Here is an 18,113-nt window from a genome sequence, read left to right as displayed (position 1 = left end):
CATGGGCGGCTCCGGGACCCAAGAGGCTCCCTTGTCGAGTCATGCGCCACTACTGTTACCCAGTCGCTTTCCGACCATAAACCCACATTTCGAATTTCATTGTTCGGGTGGATTAAGAAATTCAGCCCGGCCTTTCTTGTGGTTTAATTTCCTGTACGGGGCAAGACTAGAGAATTCCTATGGAAACACGACATCTTAACCTGTTCTTGGCGGGATGGCGTCCAGGTCTTGGGCCGCCGGCTGTTGTCCAAACCCACGCTGCTCTAATTCGGAAGGAGGCCTTGACCTGCCCCGTTCTCTCCTCCACCGAGGCAGCGGCTTCCCACTGTCCGTGCCTGCAGTCTGGCCACTGGAGGACTGGGTCAGGGCAAATTTATTTATGAATATTCCAGTCCGATGTCAAGAGACGACGTCCACAGAGCACCCGTTGCCGCGTTCCTGGTGTCACGTCATCCGAGGTCAGTGACAGAAGAGCCGATGAAGCTTAAGACGACTCCCAAGTGATTTCGATCACCAAGCCGGGCACGACTCCATGGTCACAGGAGCAGCGAACACATAGCAGAAGGAAGAGGAATGTCCCTTTCCTATGGAAGCCAGGACTCATCCTGTTTTCTTTTTAAAACCCTTTCACCCCCACGCATACCCTAAGCACAGTTGTGATGCCTGGCAACTTCCATTCCTTCCATATGAACGGTCTCTGAAACTCCAGGCTCTTCCCAACTGCCCCAAGCCCCTCGGCGCAGGCCAAGCCACGACGTCCTGTTCAGACCCGGAGCCCCCTCTGCACCCGGAAACCCCAGAACTGCACCAAAGCTTCCTCCTGCATCTCACGAGAGGCTTGACCTGCGACAGGAGCAGCGGGAAGTCAACGCCGCCACCGCGGACCCGGCCCCAGGGGCTCCGCCGACCCCGCGCCGCACTCCAGCCACGCACCGCAGCTCCGACACGCACGGCGACTTCCCTGTTCATAACGGGCGATGCCGCACTCGTTTGCTCACCCAGGAGTGTCTACTACCCCCCGCCACGCACCTGCCGCTCCAGCCGCCACAGACAAGCAGGGCCCCGCTTCCGTGTCACTCCCAGTCAGTAGGTGCTGCGGGGAGAAGCAAGCTGAGCAGGTGCACGGCGGGGCAACAGGACTTGGGGGGGCAAGGGAAGCTGGGACACAGAGAAGGCCTTTGGAACAAGCAGCACTTGAGCGGAGACATGAATGACGGAAAGAGAAATGGCAAGATCCAGAGGAAGAGACAGAAAGGCCGCTGATGAATAACCCGGCCTGGCCCTATCGTATCAGAGTGAAGGGGGGCTGGGGGGGGGCAGGGCGCTCAGGGGGCAGGCTCCAGACCCACCAAGGGCCGCCGGCAGGGCAGGATGGGGCCTGACCAAGCAATCCCCCCCGCTGCAGACCTGGCGCCTCTCTGGGCCCCCGTCCTTGGCCAGGGGTCCTGGCATCGCGTGTGACGTGCGCCTCGGGCACCTGGCTCACAGGGAGGGTGCTCCATGCTCCACTGAGAGCTCCCCCGTCTAGGGGGCCGCTTCCATCGGCGATGCACCTGTGGCCCCTCGAGGAAGCCCATACAGGGAGGGCAGAGGGACACAGACACCGTCCCCTTCCCCAGCACCCCCTGTGGCTAAGGGCTGGTCCTGGCCTCGGCTCTCCTTTGTGCTGTCGCCAAAACAGCTTCCCCGCCAACTAGGCTGGGAAAGCCACCCAAACCGGAGCATAATGAGGGTGGAAAAGAACGCTGCGGGGCCCCTTCCTCCACCCCCGCCCACCCACATATCGCTCCACAGGAGGAATCCGGTTAAGTGGTCGTCAGGAGCAGGGACGCCAGAGAAGTGGCCATAAAAGTCTCTATGCAGCCTAGCAGCCTCCTGGAAAGAAGCAGGCGTGGGGGGGGGGGGGGGTTAATTCATTCAACTTTCATTCAATTATTAGTCCGATATAATATCTGGCTCTCTGATTAGGCAAAGCAGAATGAGGCCTCTGCCCTGGAACTGCTCACAGCCCAGTGGTAGAGATAAAGAAACAGCAGCAACCACCACCCCAGATGCCTGTGGTCGGGACTGGGGGCTCAGGGGGACCTGGGGCGCAGGGGGTGCAGCAGGGGGACCTTGGGCGCAGGGGGACCTGGGACACAGGGGGACCTGGGGCACAGTGGGGTGTAGCGGGTGCAGCAGGGGGACCTGAGGTGCAAGGGGGTGCAGCAGGGGGTGCTGCACGTACAGAGATGGGCACCCTGGAGGCTTGGTGTTCACTTGGGCCTTGTCTTAACCAGCTCAGGCCGCTGTAACAAAGCCCCATACACCTGGCGGCTTACAGGAGACACAGATTTTCTCACAGTCCAAGAGGCTGGAGTCCACAGCCCAGTTTCTGCCGAGGGTCCCCCACCCTGTAGATGGCCACCTTCTCCCTGTGTCCTCGCCGCCCTTGCCTCTGTGCTGGCCCAGAGACACCGCGCCCTGCGTCTCTCCCTCCTCCGTAAGGGCGCCAGTCCCATCTGACCAGGGCCCCCCCTTACGAGCCTCGTACCCTTTCAAAGGCCACCTCCAAATACATGACCTTAGAGGCTGGGCCTCTGCGTCTGAAGCTGAGGGGTGCACACCGCAGGCCACAACAGGCTTTGAAGCACTGACACGCACCGGAGGTCCTCTGTGTAGGAGAGCCTGGCGTCGGCGAAGGCAGGGCCGTGAGAGCCTGGAAGGCCGCTGGGAGGGCAGGAAGCGAGCCCACCCGGGGGTGGGTGGGTAAAGGACTTGCAGGGGGCACAGGGTGGTGAGGCTGGAGAGGCGGCCTGGGGGCCCATGAGGGCAGGGAGCCAGAGATCTGCTGAGCAGAGGGCTCACAGGGTCAGGCCCGCGTCCCGCAAGCCCTCGCAAGCCACCTGGGGGGCCAGGCCGGGGAGACGGCTCAGAGGCAGCTGTCACAGTCGGGACAGGAGAGGACGCGGCTCCAGCGGAGGCCGTGGTTCAGCCTGGTGCGCTGCTGCCCACGGAGCTCCTCGGCCGCTCTGGACTGGCTGGTGGGAGCCCCGCCCGGGGGGTGGGAAACGAGGCTGAGGTCCCCATGCCCATCCCCTCCCCGGGACCAGGAACCAGCCGACGTCGCACAGACAGACACGCCGGGGAGGGGGCCCAGCCGGCCCTGCGGGGACCGTATTCACTGAACCGGGGCCCTCTGCGCTGCTCTGAGGTCAGGCCACCTGGTCCCTCCTGACTCCTGGGACAGAGAAACCCAACAAAGGACAGAACCAGTGCTCACCAAGCCACCCACTAGGCCCAGCCTCCACACGGCCCTAAAGAAGGGCAGCCCCTTGGTCCACGCTGGGTGGGAAGGTATGGGGAGCTTCCAGGTGTCCTGGAGCTGGACACGCGCCACTGACCCAACGGCACCTTCCCTGATTCCGCATCGGTGGCTCTGGTGAGGCCGGGGAGCGGCTGTGGCCCACGGGGTCCCGGTCACCGTGATCGGCCTCGTGGTGGCCCCCAAGTCCACTTCCTCACCTGCAGGGCCAGGGGCTAGGCCTGGGGGTCCCTTGGGCCCGTCCCAGTTCCAGCCCCACAACCACCGACATGGCACATACCCCAGGCAGGGGGGCGGGGAGCAGCTGACCTCGGGGCTGCCTGACGCCAAACGGCCAAAGAAAGCACCACTTCTCAGGGCACACTCGACTTACGCCTAAAAACCTGGCGTGAGATGGTATTTTTATTACTCGAATCCTATTTTCTCAGTGATTAAAGCATCATTTCAAAGCTCTTTCATTCTCCTTCCTGATCTTCAAACGACCAGCGGGCTTCCTACTTCCCTAGAGCTCCGCTCCGCATCCCCACCCTGGCGGCCAAGGCCTTGGGCTGAAACGCGGGCTGCAGGGAAGCGCAGCTGAAGCAGCCTCGGGATGAAGTGGGCTCTTCCGTTTACCAAGCAGGCCCCGCTTGCTCCCCACCAAGCACCTGCTCCTGCCGGCGGCACGGCCTTGCCCTCCAGGACAGGCACCAGCTGTGTGCTGGGACACCTCCCCCAGCTGGTGAGACCCCCTGTGTGGGGGGAACAGTCCCGGGCACAGTACCCGGGCTCCCTCGCTTTGCAGGCGCACAGTCACTGCGCCAGGGGCTGGCCAGGAGGCCCGCGGGCACTTCCCCGGGGACTGCCTATGAAGCCTGTGGACCGTCCCGTGCCAGCGTCACGCATACCAAGTCCCAGGGCGGCCAGGAAGCCAGCCTTGCCAGCCGGTGTCAAGGAAACCTCACACGCCCTACCCTATCTAGTCTCAGGTCAGCAGACCCTCGACAGATGCACCTTTTGGGGCACCCGGGTGGGTCGGTCACTTGAGGGTCTGACTCCTGATTCTGGCTCCAGTCGTGATCCCTGCATCAAGCTCCTCACAGGATATCTGCTTGAGGTTCTCCCCCCTTCCTCTGCCCCTCCCATGCTCACTGTCTCTCTTACTCTTTCTCTAATAAAAAAAAAAAAATCTGGGCAGCCCCGGGGGCTCAGCGGTTTAGCGCCGCCTGCAGCCCGGGGTGTGATCCTGGAGACCCGGGATCGAATCCCACGTCCGGCTCCCTTCATGGAGCCTGCTTCTCCCTCTGCCTGTGCCTCTGCCTCTCTCTGTGTGTGTCTCATGATAAATAAATAAAATCTTTAAAGAAAAAAAAGAAAAAGAAAAACATCTTAAAAAATAAAAATTAAAAGATGTGTCTTTCCTTCCTTCCACAGGGCCAAGGAATGGGTCCTCGTATCAGGACCCTAAGGACCAAGCCCAAGGACTTGCTTATACACTCTTGCTCTAGGTACCCCCATTCTTTCTCTTCTTAGGACTTTCCACAATTTGTAATTATACACTTATCTGTTTACTTACTTATGGTCAGCCTCTCCCAGGAGACTGTAGGCTCCATGAGGGCGTGTAACATTAGCGCTTGGCATATTCCACAACTATCTTTTTTTTTTTTAATTTTATTTATTCATGAGACAGAAAGAGAGAGAGAGAGGCAGAGACACAGGCAGAGGGAGAAGCAGGCTCCATGCAGGGAGCCCAACGCGGGACTCGATCCCGGGACCCCAGGATCATGCCCTGGGCTGAAGGCGGCGCTAAACCGCCACGCCACCGGGCTGCCCCACAACTATCGTTTTTAAAAGGAGGAAATATAAGTCTCCCAGAACCAGATTCGCCATGGGGAAGGTATCCACTTGAGGAGCTGCGTGCCACAGAGCCTGTGTTCTCAGGGCCATAGAGGCAAATAGAAAATTCTCCTGGGGAGAGGGATCAGGCAAGGACACCCGGGAGGCAATCCTGAACCCAAGGACTTAAAAGACACGAGGCAGGACCTTCCAAGTAAAAAGAGGGCCTACGGGTCACACAGCACAGAGGAAAGCCAAGCAAAGGATAAGTGGCTCCTGGAACGGCAGAGCAGGATGGGAGGTCGGGCTGGGCGGCAGGGGCTGCGTCAACGTACCAACCAGAATGTCAGGATCTCAAGGTTTACGGCTGCAGGAGCCCTGCAGTTTGCATGGACTGCACCAGCCAGAGCCGTCGAGAGGCGTGTGGGACCTGGTGAGAGCATCCAACAGTCCCCGGGGACCGAGGGGGGAAGGGAAGGCTAAGGTGAGTTCTTGGTTTCTGGCGCGGGCAACCCGTGATTTGCCAAGATGAGGAAAAGGCAAGCGTAGGAGAGGGAAACAGTCACTGCGGTGACGCATGTTGACTTTGATGTCCCCGTGGGACTTCCAGATGGAGATTTCTAGGACTGATCCTAATGGAAACTTTCTGAAACCAGGTGTTCGGCAGAAACGGAGGTAGGAGCGCTGCTAGTGCTCACCCACAGCCCGTTCTCCTGGCTCCTCGTCGCCGGGCGTCCGTCGAACCAGTTCCTGGGAGCGGACCCTGAGCAGCAAGGGTGGGTGTGACTTCCAGACTGGAGCAGTGAGCAGCTGCCCACGGCCCATCCGTCTTGGCCAGCGAGCGTGAGCTCCAGGGGGTGTAGCAGCGGGACGGAAGGGGCCCGGACCCCAGGGGTATTGCCTGAAAGGAAGCTGCTGCCCCAGGGGGCCATATATCCAGGGCGAAATTTGCTTGGAGGGGAGAACAGTAGTTGTGAAAGCGCTGGTATTTCGGGGCGTGTGTTACCGAGCCTGGCCCGGCCTCCCCTACTCGTGCGCCTGCATCAGCAGGCGGTAGCTCAGTCAAGGCGGAGAGGGTGAGCGCGCAGGGCCTTGTACCTGCCCACACGCCTAAAGACGGGACATAATTTGAACAGCAGCGTCGCACTCCAGTAGTGGCCTCTAAGGGAGGGGGACACCCTCTGCCCGCCCTGCGGCATGTGTCATAACCTTGGGTAGAGGAGGGCTACGCGGAATGTCTAAATCCCCTCCAGGTAATTCGGATGCTTCGTGCTCCTCTAGTAGCCTCCTACGACCTGAGAATAACCGGGAGGGGATGCGGAGCAGTAGAGCGGACGTGAGTCCTGGTTCTGGGAGGCGACGCTTGGAGCCGTCAGCACGTGCCACCTCCGACACCCCGGACTGCCCGAGGGCCTGTTGTGTCTCTCAGGCTGCAGGTAGGCTGATGGCGAAGGGGCTGAAGAAGCCGGGAAGCTATGACACCGCAGCCTTACGCCCACCCAAGGACTCCGAGCGGGCAAAGAGCAGAGGCCGCAGCTGGCCCTGACCACACGAGTAAGCCACGGTCCCTCTGGCCATGGTCTGCACCTTGCGGGACACCTGCTGAGGATGCGGCTGCAGATACCGGACGCGGCCGCCCCGGACAACCGAAGGAGGCAAAGCCCCGGCCTGGAACCCAGCCCCCGGCCTGCGGACACAGCCGCATCCCCCCTGCGGCACGTCGGGGCAGCCTGCACCTGCGCCCGCACAGCCAGCGCCGGGCTCCTCCGGGGAAGCTCTGCCCCTTCCTCCGGCCTGGAAGGGCTCCCGCGGGCCCTCGGCCGCCGAGCGAGCAGACCTACGGGATCCCCGCGCGCTCAGGACCTAACTCGGCTGAGGCCGCGGAGTCCCGCCGCTGCCCGTGGCGCCGGCCCCCGGGATCAGCATCCGGGGGCCCTGGGCGGCGACCCCAGTGGCTGAAGGCAGCGCGCTCCCTGCAGAGCTGCCCGCTAACTACGCCCACTGAGGACGCCCTCGGAGGCTCGCAACCGGCCGACAGCGCGCAGACACGGATCCGCAGCGGATTCCGCTGACACGTCACTGCCCACGACTCCCGAGCCCCCTGCCTCCCTCTTCGCCTCCTGTCCCGAAACCTGGGCAAGCTGCTGGGTGACCCCTTCTCGGGCACAAGCAGGAAGTTCAAGCGACGGAGGCCGGGTCTGCACAAACCCTCACCCGACCCCACCGCCAACCACAAGAACCCCAGGCGGTCTCCCTGCCGTTATGTGGTCCGAGGCTGCCCGGCGGGGGCGGGGGCGGGGGCAGGGCTCTGCTGTAACCACAAGCCCCGTTATCTCTAGCAGGATGAGCCCATCAACTACGGGTTGACACGCAGCTACATCAACAGAGGTATGGTGCCTCCCACGTGGAGGTGAGGATACGGCCTTACTCCGCGCTCCAGGTTGCAGCTGTCCCTCTCACGGTGGCCACCCCTGAGGTCCTCTTGCATCCAGACCTGAGCCCCATACTGTAAGAGGAGCAGAGACCAACAGTCACGTCCCAAAGCGGGCGTCCGAGCCGTGGGCAGTCTAGAGGTGTCTCCCGTGGGGAACACACAAGGGAGCTGGGGCTGCTTCCCCTGACTGAAAGCTGCCTTCGAACTCCTGAAGGAAGGGAGCCAGGCTCCTCCGCCGAGGCGGAGTCGGTACAAGCATCAACAGCTAAGAGAGGGTTTGGGACAGTGCAAGAAGTTTCTGAGACGCAAACGTGTCCCGAGATGAAAACGTGTCCCGCCTTCGGCCGCAGCAGCTCCCCGCCTTAGGAGTCCAGGCCGTGGCTCTTGGGGTGCCCGGGGAGACCCGAGAACCCACCGAGGCACCAGGATCCCTCCAGCCCTGAAGTTCTCGGACCCAACTCAACAGCTGCCGCAGCTCTGCCCAGAACCGCGGCGTCCGGTGGTCTGACCAGAGAAGGGTTCGGAAGTCCAAGGACGGCTCTGCAGTCCCGTCCCATTGAGGCTGAACGTGCATCCCGGCCAGACATCAGGGAGCTGAGACCTGTGTGCGCGTGCACGGGCACGTGGGAACGGCCGGGGCCGCGGCGACACAGAAGCCCCGGGAGGGCATCGCTGGGTCACCAGCTCACCATCAGTCCCGGGAAGCAGCAGACCGATGAGGCCGACGAGCCCGAGTCACCCAGAGGAAGGCAGCTCCTAGGCGGGGTCGGGTTCCGTCCTTCCCGCGAGGGGGCCGGTCAAGGCAGTTGCCCAGAGTTCCCCGGGAGCAGGGGTAGGCACACACCGGAAAGCCAGCGGGCGGCTCTGGCCAGGAAGCCCGCCTGCACGCCCCGCTGAGTCACCGGTATGCGCCCCTGAGGACGCCTCTGGGCTCCCCACACTGCCTCCCCCGCAGCCCGGGACCCCACACTCCCCGGGCCTGGGAGGGGTGCAGGACGGCAGCCGCCGGTGAGGGCCAGGAGCCCCTGAGCTGCAGCAGGGCAATCCGGGGCTCCAGGGCCCCCAGGACAGCTCCCGACCTTTACAGAGGGGGCGGGGGGCAGATGGAGGGGTGCAGGACGGAGAGGCTGGCCACGCCGTTCTGGGGGCCCGGCTGTGAAGTCCCGTGCCCAGATCTGTACACTGAAGCCGGGCTGCGAGGGGCACAGTCCCTCAGCGACCACAGGGGACACTCTCACCCTGCACACCGGGCTGGCCGGGCCGAGAGGGTCTGCACGGGAGTCCTCGCTCTGGCCTGCCTGGTCCCCAACACTGATGTCCTCTGGCTGCAGCTTCCCTCGCTTCCCAGCTGTTCCCTGATGCTTTCACATCTCACTGTCCCCTTTTGAACAGTTCCTGTTCCTTTTTCTTAAGGGGGCTGCTCCTCTTCCTAGCTCTGTAGCCCCAGGACTTTAGCAAACCGGGGCCAGCCCCACAGCCCCTGCGGGCCCCCAGGCACGGTGTGGCCCTGTCCGGCACGAGGCCCAGGCAGCAGTTGTGAGGGCGGCCAAAGCAGTTGGCGCCACGGCTAACGGGACGGGGCTCACCTGCACCCCCCGACTGAGGGACCGGCTGGAAAGGCACCGTGCCCCTCCCCTGTGCACGTCAAGCAGTGTCACCAGAAGCACAGCAAGCAGGGCTTCTCCCTAGAAGGGACGGGGTACGAGAACCCCACCACCGTCACAGGGCTTTGGGCCATTCCAAACATGAGGTGCTGGAAGACCCTTAGCTTTTTTTTTTTTTTTTTTTTTTTTTTTTTAAATGTGACACGGTTCAGCCCTGCCTGGCTGAAGAAAGTTGACCACAAACAAAAATATGACACCGTCGAGCTGTTTGCACAAAAGAGCCGGGGGTGGAGAGCAGAGCAGGGAGCGAGACTTCCTGCCGCCCCGGGCAGTGGGCCAGGTGTTTGTGACTTAGAGCCCATCTTCCTCCACCAAAGGAGAAACAAAGGTGCTCGTGTACTTCAGGAGGCAAGGCCCGGGCAAGCTTTGCCTCCTCCGGTCTGGTGCTGAGCCGAGTAAAGGACGCGCTCCCCCTTCGGGGCTCTGCAGGGCGGACGGCTGGCTTCGGCAAGCACGCTGCCTCGGCGTCCTCGGAGGGCTACGCTTCCGCGTGCCATACACTTAGCCGTGGTCCTAAGCCTCCATCTGCTTTTAGCTCTTTGACTTTGTGTTATTTTAGTGAACATCTCAAATTCCCTGAGGAATAAGGGATTACGTAGGAAAATAATCATAAATATCAACAATAATAGGACTCCTTAACCGTGTGCAGGTACCGCTGTAAGCTACTCCTGTATATAAACTCATTCGGGGGCAGCCCGGCTGGCTCAGCGGTTTAATGCCACCTTCGGGCCAGGGCCGTGATCCTGGAGACCCGGGATCGAGTCCCACATCGGGCTCCCTGCATGGAGCCTGCTTCTCCCTCTGCCTGGGTCTCTGCCTCTCTGTGTGTCTCTCAGGAATAAATAAATAAAATCTTTAAAAATAAAAAAATAGACTCATTTGGTTGTCACAACAACCCTGGAGCTAGGTATTTTATTACTATCCTCACTTCACAAAGCAGGGTGCTTGGGGCCTGGAGCAGTTAAGTGCCCACAGGTGGGTGCGGGCAGGGGCAGGGTTTAAGCCAGTGTGTGGTTCTCACCCCCAAGCCGTACCCCGACCCACTGCAGTGTAGGTGTGAATAGGGGGGCAGATGAATGAATTACCTGAGTAACTCAGAGATTAAGCTCCCTGGCTGACTGCGCAAGCCAGTTCCAAATGAGCTGCAGTATAGTTCCTGCGAGTCCTGGTCCCCCAAGATCTCCAGTGAAATAGGCTATCACAAACACACTCTCTACGGCGGGAGACGCCCTACTTCTCCAGGCTCATTCCAGGACAAGATGACGAAAACCTGCTTCTGGCAGAGTTCCTGCCTTGGGCCAGACACTGTTAAGGGCACGTTAACCCATTAACCCAAATCTTCTGATTCCTAGTCGTCTTCTTTCCAAATACGGTGCCAGCCACTCAACCAGGCGTATCCTCATGGGCAAGTCATCTGGCCTGTTTGTGCTGGATTTTTTATAATTAAGACGGGAAAACTCTGGTAGCCACTTTCTGACCTCAAGCAGTGGCTGTGTGGGTCAGGGGTTCGCACTCATGGAGCACTCAGAGTAGCAGCTGGCATCTAAGAAGCGTTCAGTCAATACCAGCCATTGCTGCCGCTACTGTTATCTGACGGCAGCAGCGAAGCAACCTGTTTACTGGAGCAGCACTCGTGCTTCTACCACACAGGGAACTGGAACGTAGCATCTCCATTCTAAAAGTTTTAAGTCTCACATCATCCTCCAGATAAATCAATTAGCCCCACGCTCAAGTAGGCAGGCCTCAGGCTGCAGAATCATGCCCACTGTGTTACTCTCACTGCCAAAAGCTTATAAACGGTTCTGCAGAAAAAACATCCTGCTTGGGTTTTGCATTCTCCTTCCGCCTCCTGGAAGCCTAAGCAATGAGCCAAGGTCTGCTTTCACCATCAAGGGGTGAAGATCTTAATACAAAAGTCATTGGTGGAAGGAAGGAAATTCAAAAAACATACACAAAAGAACACACACACACACACAAAAACAACAAAAAAACCTTCCATTTTTCATCCCTTTATGTGAAATTTATTTTTTTCCTCCCAACAATAGCAACTACCTCCCAATAAAAGGTCAGAATCTAAGGTGGTAGGTTGGGGTCTGCCAAAACAACTCCCTAAACCCAAAAGACTTCCTGAGAACCTTCTAATGTGCCTGATGCTAAAGCATGTATCAAGGACAAGAGAATTTCAAAATCTAGAGAGAGAATAGAAAAAAACGAACTATGTTTCTAAAGCGTGTGTCATGTTTTCAGGTACTTCGTCTTTGTTTTCTGGACAACCTTGTGAGGTATACATGGTTATCCTCATTTTACAAATCAAGAAACTGAGGCTCAAGCATGACAAATCAGTGAAGTTCAAACAACCGGTTTGTTATGAACCTGGGATAAGAGGTTCAAGCTTGGGAATTCGAACTTCATCGCCGTTCCCACTGAACTCTTGGGACTCAGATTAGGACTGGTCTGCCCTGAGGTTCTCAGAGAAATTGGCTTCCATCTGCTGTAGCCACTGGAAGAAGGTCAAGGCATTTCCAGGAATCCAGGGGCCTCAAGTCCCTCCAGACTAGGGTCGGGGCTCTGCTGTGGTTGTGAACAAGATGGATGTGAAATTACCATGGGGCCCAGACCCCAACTGCTACTCACCCCAGTCCCCAGGAAAGGGGTGATCTGGATGGAACCAACTCAGGCCCCCACCCTCAAGACGCCAAGGCTTGAACGGAAGTAGTGTGAGGGTTGAATGGCCAAAAAGTCTTAAAGGCCTGTGACTTCCCAGGGTCAAAGAGCTCTGTGAGGCATCTGTTTTGGGGAAAGGAGCACTGTCCTAAATTCTGGAATGAAAATCTGTTGGAATATAGGCTGAGTCATCTTCTGGAGAGGAGGAGAAAGAGAAAACCAAAGATAAAAACTAATGGCCTAATTTATGCAACACTTCCTGACATTTATAAACTCCTTTCATGTCCGTAATTGCCCTGTGAGGTCCAACAACAACGTTCAGACCGAGACATACAGACGAGCCCTGCACCGAAGCCACCCGTGAAGGTCCCTGCCTGTGTCCTCCCACTGACGGCGAGTTAGTTCAGTGCAGGAACGGACGGGCATGGTCAGCGCTCCGCTCTTACAATGTCAGGCTTCACAGGGTTTTCAGACAACACCTTCCAAAACACCAAGTGTGGAATGAAGAAGGGTCCTTGGCACAACGTGTGGAGCCCGCCATATGCTTCTGCTGATTTCCTTTTGGATTTCAAACTGTCAAACACCACTGCATCACAGTAAGGGGACTAAAAGAATGGTATCCGTCTTCCCTGCCTTTGCCTTGAAGCTGAGACATGATTAAAATCCCACCTCCCCTCACTGGCTATCGTCATACCCTCAGATCAGCTTAAGAAACGGCCTCCTAGGGGCGCCTGGGTGGCTGAGTTGGTTGAGCATCCATCTCTTGGATTCCGCTCAGGTCATGATGCGCAGGGTTGTGAGCTGGAGCCCTTGTGAGGCTCCATGCTCAGCACGGAGTCTGCTTGAGATTCTCTCCCTCTGCCCCTCTCTCGAATCTTAAAGAGGAAAGAAAGGAAAAGAAGAAAAGAGGAGAGGAGAATAGAGAGGGGGGAGGGGGGAGGGGAGGGAGGGGAGAGGAGAAGGGAGAGGAGAAGGGAGAGGAGAAGGGAGAGGAGAGGAGAGGCCTCCTAATTCAGGATGTTAGGAAAATCTCCAAAATGATTCAGAAGAACCCCTACCCTCCACCGCCAGGAAACCTGATGAGCCTTTCTGACCCAGAATTAAGGTCACTCCCTCTTCGTGCCCCACTGGACAATCAACACAACCCCCTCCCCAACACCCACACAGCCTGTAAAACTTCCAATATTCAAATTAGCATCGACCCTGTGGGTTGAGAAAGTATTCTGGGAAATCACTAATACTGAAGGAAGTATCTATCTGCCCTTCAGTTTAAGGGAAAAAACCTAAAGTTCCCTGTCATGTCAAATCACTCTTATCTCTACCAATAAAACAGACTACATTAAAAAAGAAGAGTTTTACAGTTTATCCCTGTGTCTTAATTCTTTCAGTTTCGTTTTTCCCAATGCTGGCGTCTTGTGCAGGTCACTTTCTAGACTTCAGAAGTCGTAGCGAGGGGGCCTTGGCATCCTTGCTCTTGCAGAGCAGTGACAGCTCCACAAATAACTTCAGTTCAACCAAAAAGGCAGGCAGGAAGGAAAGAAAAAAGGTGAAAAGGAAAGAAAGGATTAGGTGCGCAGGAGTACTGGGAAGAAAGGTCTGTTCTGGGAAACAGAGAATAACTGGGTTTGGGAATGTTCAGGGTCTTTGAACCAAGATCTTTATTCTTAGTATCTTTAGTCTTATGGGATAACGATGCCAAAGGGACATTCCCCAGACCCAACACCACAGGCACAGAAAGACTAGGGCAGAAAACAAGCCGCGGGGGTCTTCTGGTCGTGCTTGGAGCACACCTGGTCTGGACAGGTTTTTGATCCATGTTTGTCTGAAGTCACTGAATGACCAGGAGTAATGAGGTCAGTCTGTGCTGGTTTATAAAATCAGCCTTCTGACTTTAAAGCTGTGGCACAAGTCACGTTAGCCCCTCACTCTGAGGTCCCGTGGTTTCCAGAACTAGACGGACCCGGCCAAGGTGGCAAGCCAACCCGCCCCTGGATGCTGAGGGACCCAGTGGGGTTGTGGCTTCACCTTCCTCCTTCAGGTCCCTCCTGAATGTTGAAAATGAGCCCTGACTCTTATTCCTCTGAGTAGGGGTTCACACACCCATCTCTATACCTGGAAGCCACCTCTCCTTCCGCAACAAGCCCTGATGCCCCCTCCCCTCCCGCTCACTCAGGTTTGTCACTCCTGACTTCCCAGTGAAGCCCTCTTAGCATTCCAGCTCTGAAGACTCCAAGAGCTTCCCACTCACCATCCACACGTGCCACAGGGGTTAAACCTTCCCTCTCGCTTAGCCATGCCACACCACTTCTGTCCTAGAGTCCTCGGGCTGCCCTCTGGTACGTACCAGGTCCCCCTGGACTTGAAAGCCACAGCAGAGCTGCTCCCCAGACTCTGCCAATCGCCTCTTCAAAACCTCCCAGAGCTGGCTTCCCCACCACAGCACCACACACAGAAATTCTGCTGGGCTTTGATGTGCTCTGCGGGATCCTCAAGTCCAGGCCACACTCTTGGGTCCATCCCACAAAAGAATGCACGAAGAGGCACTCAAGTCACTAGATGGAAATGCAAACCATGTTACTCCTTGGCTTCAAACTCCATCAGCGGCTGCAAATCCCACCGTCCCTAGGAGAAAATCCCCAGCTCTCAGCACAGCTCTCAACGCTGCCCGGCCTGGCCCTGCCTACCCGAGCCCCCAGGAACACAGCGCCTGCAGTTCCCCTTCACCGCCCTTGTCACAGCTGTAATTAATTAACCATTTGCTCAATTAGCTGATTAACGTCTGTCTTCGTGACACATTCCACGAGGGCTGAAACCACACCTGTCTTCCTAACCCCGTATCCCTAGTGCTTGGGGCAGGGTTTGCTTCACAGGTGGAATTCGAGAAATCTTTGCTGAACGAATGGGGGGATGAAGTCCTGGTGACAGCTTCTCCGTCTACCCGAGTCCTGTCGCTGGCTGTGGAGGCTGAAGCTGTGCTCCTGATACCCCCAACTTTCTCTTGTTTTCCTTCTTTGGTGATCTGCCTCCACAGCCAGTTGCCCCATTCAATTTTTTCAAGAAATTTCAAGCTCTCCACGTAGCACTATGAGGAACTGTAAGAATATAGTCAATCAGAGACACAATCTCCCCCTAATATCTTGTTCTAATGTTTATTGAAATGACTTAACCAAGAACTGCAACATATAAAAGGAAAAAAGAAATGGAATACTGCCTCTGGAAACCATTTCTTTAAGCTCCTTTGATTTTAATTGCTTTGCGTGCAAATGGAATTAGAGTCCCAATTCACTGATATTTTTTTCATTTGCAGCCAGAGTGAATGATGCAGGCTGCATTCCAGTGAACATGCTCTTAATATTATAGGGAGACTTGGGGCTAAGGACATGCCTAGACATGATTAACAAAGTTGTGCACTTGCAAATTAGATGAATGCCAGGAAATATTTAAAACTTTCCTTTCTTACTAAACACTTCAAAGGCATGTCCTTGTTTATTGTCAACCTTTTACCCCCAATTTAAAACAAAAACAAAAACATATCCTTTCCCTCTGAGAAAATTTCTACTAAAGAATGTCACTGTGATATGAAATGCATCCCAAGAATAGGAGTTCAACTAATGCCTTAAGTTTCCTTAGCTCCACATTTAAAAGTAAGAGTACGTACCTGAATCTAGGAAAGATCTGATCCCAGAGATAGCACTTCTAGATGGGGGAAAAAAAAAAATCTAAGGGCCTGAATTAAACTCGTTTACTTCCAAAGGTATAGTCAATAGGAACAGTCTCTAGCCAGCAAACCACACATGTAGGACTTGACCTTTTACTCCTTGGGGAAGGAAATCCAGGAAGCAAGGCTGAAACAATCCTCTGTGCTGGCTGGAGAAGACTGTGAAGCAGCGGCGACTGCAGGGCTTACGTGTTACAGCAACAGCTATATCTGATCTGCAAACTGTCTTCTGCAGTTTCCTCTCACTTCCTGAGCTGGGCAGACGGTGACGTAAGGTATGCTGGCCCCAGGGAGCTCTCAAGGAACCTAGACTCCTGTAAAGGCCCTGGTGAGATGAGCTGTGCCAGGGACTTTCCAGCCCAAGGGCCAAAGGTGCTTCCTGGGTGCACATGGTCTCCCCTACTTTAGATCCTCAGGAGTCTGAAATGCTGATCATCAGCACCAGGGGCCCATCCAGCTCAAGGGTCAACAGGTAAAACTCTTTGCTCCCATTTCTGTCCATTGAGCATTATCACAGAATCACAGAATCTTGGGGTTGAAAAGACAAAATTTCTTTCAATCCTCACTCCAGTGGTTGATTTTCCTCCACAACCAGACTTGTGTAAACATCAAGCATTAAACATTTTGTGATTTAACTTGACAGAGACCTCTCAGAACCAGGAGGTGCTATTTTACCACGCTGCATCAGACCGCCCTGATTGAAGCTCTGCTCTAGCTTTCAGAGATTTTGAGTCACATCCCTGAGCCTCATTTTACTCACAAAATAATAGAAAATAATAACGATGCTCACATGCATTAAGCACTTGCTATGTACCAGTCACTATGCTGAGTACTTTATACTGATTAGGTAATTTAAGCCTCCCAAGAACCTTATGAGTTGGGTACTATGTTATTCTCATTTAATATAAGAAAACCAAGATCTACAACATATGTGACATGCCTACTAAGCTACACAGACACAGGGGACAACCTCTATGAATCCAGTTTTAAAAATAAAAAAAATAAGTAAAAAATACTAAGCAAACACATTAGTGGCCACACATTAGAGGTGAGACATTTCACGGATCTATCCTAGGCAACTTACTAAACAAAAAAATAAATAAAATACAAACAGCAACCATAATGAGGAAAATATCAGAAACCAGAGTAGCTGCAATATGTTATTCAACATATTTGGTTTCCAACAAAAAATTATGAGACATGCAAAGAAACAAGAAAGTATGACCCATACTCAAGGAATACAGCAATTAGTAGAAACTATTTTTGAACGTACCCAGATGATAGATTTGGCAAACAAAAACTTCAAAACAGATATTATAAATATGTCCAAAGAATTAGGGGAAAAACATGCAAAAGGAACTTAAAAATATGAAAACCATGAGTCAACAAATATTTTCAATAAGGCTAAAAAAGTTTTTTAAGAACCGAATGAAAATTCTGGAGTTAGGGAGTTCAGTAACTGAAATGAAAAGCTACTAGAGGGGCAAATGGAAGATCAAGATGGTGAAAGAAAAATTCTGTGAACGTGTATAGAGAAAAGTATAAAGTATCCAATCTGAATAGACAAAAAAAAAGCTTAAAAATGAACAGTCTCAGAGACCAACATCAAACATACCCTATATATGCAATGAGAGTCCCAGAAGAAGTGGGCAAGGAAATGTAGAAGAAAAAAATATTTGTAGAAATAATGACTGAAAATTTCCTGAACTTGATTAAAAAAAAAAAATCTACACATTCAAGAAGCTCAAAAAAATCTAAGTAGGGTAAATATAAGGAGAACTATACCTAGAAAAAGCATAATTGAACTCTTGAAAGACAAAGAGAAAATCTTGAAGGCAACAAGAGAAAAACAACTCATCATGCACAAGAGAGCTTCAATATGCTAGTTCACAAAACAAATCTCAAAAAAAACCTCAATAAATTTAGAAGGTCTGAAATCATATCAAGCATATTCTGTGTTTAAAAGCTGAAATTAGGAGTGCCTAGGTGGCTTAGTTGGTTAAGCATCCAGCTCTTGTCCTCGGCTCAGGTCTTGCTCTTAGGGTTGAGTTCCAGACCCATGCTGGGCTCCACACTGGGTGTAGAGCATACTTAAAAAATAAAAATAAAAATAAATAAAACAACCTTTATAAACAGAAATTAACAATAGAAAGAAACTTAGGGCATCTCCAAATATTTAGAAATTAAACTCTATACTTTTAAATAACCCACCAGTCAAAAATAAATAACAAGGAAAATTAGAAAATATTTTAAACTCAATGAAAATGAAAACACAGTATATCAAAACAAGTGGGATACAGCTCAAGCAATGCTTAGAGGAAAATATATAGCTTTCAATGCCTAGGCAGAAAGGAAGTCTCTCAAACAAATAACCTAACCTTCATCTTAAGAAACTAGAAACAGAAAAACAAAAACTAAAGTCATTAGAAGAAAGGAAATAGAGAAGATTAGAACAGAAATAAATTTGGAAAAAAAAAAAAAACAGAAAAACACTTGAGAAAACAAAAGTTGGTT

At 54.0% G+C, this 18,113-nt stretch overlaps 1 protein-coding gene and 1 long non-coding RNA gene across 11 annotated transcripts in view; both read right to left on the bottom strand.

The window, feature by feature from the left end:
* Positions 1–18,113, bottom strand: part of XXYLT1 (xyloside xylosyltransferase 1) — a 144,658-nt gene that overhangs the window by 82,180 nt on the left and 44,365 nt on the right. The window lies entirely within an intron of this gene.
* LOC140594451 (uncharacterized) lies at positions 11,211–15,742 on the bottom strand. 2 transcript variants are annotated; one of them, XR_011995244.1, is made up of 3 exons: positions 15,540–15,742; positions 14,226–14,433; positions 11,211–13,384 (listed from the first exon to the last, which is right to left on the bottom strand). It is a non-coding gene; the product is annotated as an uncharacterized lncRNA (long non-coding RNA). The 2 variants fall into 2 exon arrangements; XR_011995243.1 differs by having other exon boundaries at positions 14,226–15,724.

Source organism: Vulpes vulpes, chromosome 1 (assembly GCF_048418805.1).
Source record: "Vulpes vulpes isolate BD-2025 chromosome 1, VulVul3, whole genome shotgun sequence".
Classification (NCBI taxonomy): Eukaryota; Metazoa; Chordata; class Mammalia; order Carnivora; family Canidae; genus Vulpes; species Vulpes vulpes.
The sequence above is the reverse complement of the archived record's forward strand: the minus strand, read 5'-3'. Positions and strand labels throughout refer to the sequence as shown.